The sequence below is a fragment of the Teleopsis dalmanni genome, chromosome 2 (assembly GCF_002237135.1).
Source record: "Teleopsis dalmanni isolate 2A chromosome 2, ASM223713v2, whole genome shotgun sequence".
In the NCBI taxonomy this organism is placed as follows: Eukaryota; Metazoa; Arthropoda; class Insecta; order Diptera; family Diopsidae; genus Teleopsis; species Teleopsis dalmanni.
In genome coordinates this window covers 63,163,853-63,166,290 of record NC_051847.1, presented here as the reverse complement: position 1 = coordinate 63,166,290, position 2,438 = coordinate 63,163,853, and positions in this window count along the sequence as shown.

The window sequence follows — 2,438 nt, the reverse complement described above, 5'->3', positions numbered from 1 at the left end:
AAATGTTTATCCAAAAATATATAAAGAGAGATAAACATTCTATTTCTATTTTTGGTAATTTTATTGAAGACTCGAGACCAACTGACAAGTTCCTTCATCTACTTTTCCACGAATATGCTACCTGCCACTCAAGCGAATTTTATAAATGCTGCGCAATAAGATAATTTTGGATGCATCAAGTACAAATATTTCTACTTAACCAAAGATAAACATGCCGAGAAAATTTATATAAGAAATTATTTATGAAATAAACAATGTAAATTTTGTTGAATTTTAATATTTATTACGCAGATGCAGTTGAAACACTCAACACTCAACACTCAAAAGAAAAAAATTTAAATGTAAAAACACAAAAGGCACGGAATGAACAAACCTGGTATGTCTACAGTAACAATTTTTACCCCATTATCTTTGTTAGTTTTTGAGATTATTTTCTAAAACTTAATGTGAACACAAAAATAAATCATGTAATATTGTTTTTAATTGTTTGTAATTGTTACATGTTCGAGAATTACTACAGTATCGTGGAAATTAATAAAATCAGTATTTAACTTTACTTCTAGAACCATTTAATTGAGCCAGATCAGTTTCAGATTATGCCCAAAATTTTGCAATATTTTTTTACCAATAAATATTTCTTGAAATAAAAGTTAAAGCAGACTTTCTTTATTTCAGACTACCATTAAAGTCAGCTATATACATCTATGACTATTTCATATATATATCTACCATATAGTACATAAGAACTGCTGTTTCATATGAGATCCTGTATTGCACTTAATGTTGAAATAAACCTACTTCTACCACCTACTTTTATTTTATATAAAGGCTGCTTCCTGGTCGGAAAGACCTGACGTGACATCCATATGTAGCTTAATATTAAAATAAACCTACTTCCATAATAGTTTTTGTTGAACTTAGGAATTACCTCTTGAATTAATATCTCTCAGTTAGGTTACATACTAATATAAAGAAATAGGATGTTTTATGTTTACTGTTTATGTATTGGGCCAATTTAGAATCAATTTCGATTTGGATTCCAAATAAAATGCTATCATATATAGTCTTCAACCGTAACTAAACCTTGATACAAAACTACGTTTGTAATTAAAGCACCCTTGTGTTTATTCAAACTTGGTTTAGTTTAGTTTATTAGTTTAGTTTAGTTAGTTATTTAGCTAAGTTTATCACTAAGCAAGGATTTTAGTATCACAAACAACGAGAGAAAAAGCTCGGTAGGGCCATATTATAATAATCGATGTAAGAATACAGCACTTATATATCTAGACGATGCGTCGAATACTTAAATGTTTTTATGTAAAATATATTTACAAAAATATATAAGTATCCTGGTCTTCCGTAAAATATGCTCTTCGTACCATAAACTGACGGTTTGCGGTTCTTCTTACTGACTCTAAAGTGCACAATCCATATCTATTATCAGAGCTCTCAGATATTTTTGCAATAATTCTAGTTTATCACGAGTGAGAACAATAAATGTAATAGGTTTCGCCATGGCGTCTCGCTACAGAAAGGGAGGTAAAAAATAACAAACAACAACATTAGAATATTGAGTAGTTAATGAACATTAACTTGTATAATTTGAAGTGCATATAAAGAATTCAAGCTTTAGGTTGAAAATGAATTGGGCAAAAACACTGTGAAGATAACAAAATGTGGGCCAAACAAAACTTAGCGCTCTAGAACCAGTGGTGCATGTAAAAGGAAATAGGTGGTATCAGAGAACGAATTCCTTTTTTTATTTTATTTTTTTAACAATGTGTCTTTATTAAATAGTTTTTATAAAGCCTAACAATAAATGTTAGAATCTTAAAACCTTATAACATGACATAACAAATTTTTTTATATATTCATATTAGAATGTAGTATAAAAAACATTTGCAAATTATTTTTAGGTGCCTCTGTATAGCTAGCCAGGGCTTATTTATCAGATATCACGAAGCGTAAGTAAAATTTAAAACAGGACAACTTTTAGGAAATCATGATGGCATTAATTAAACTGCTACTAAGTCTTGTTATAATTTTAAATATTTTCCGGTATATTTACCTCCAGTATATACTACTCAGATAATCATAACGATGATTATTAAAACTACTGATATGATGTTGTTTATCGTCTGTTTAAATTTTTTTGTATTGTATTTTGATTCTTATCAGCTTACAGACCCGAACAATTAAACGCATTTATTTAAAAATGTTGGCAAATATTTCGTTCTTTATTAAGAACTTCATCAGTGCTTATTTTTTATAAAATGCAATAATTTTCCTGTTCCACAATAGTCATTAATAATTAAAATTGTATTAACAAATAATAATTAATAATTATTATATTAATAATAATTTTAATTTTTTATTTTTATTTGTTAATACAATTTTAATTATTAATGACTATTGTGGAACAGGAAAATTATTGCATT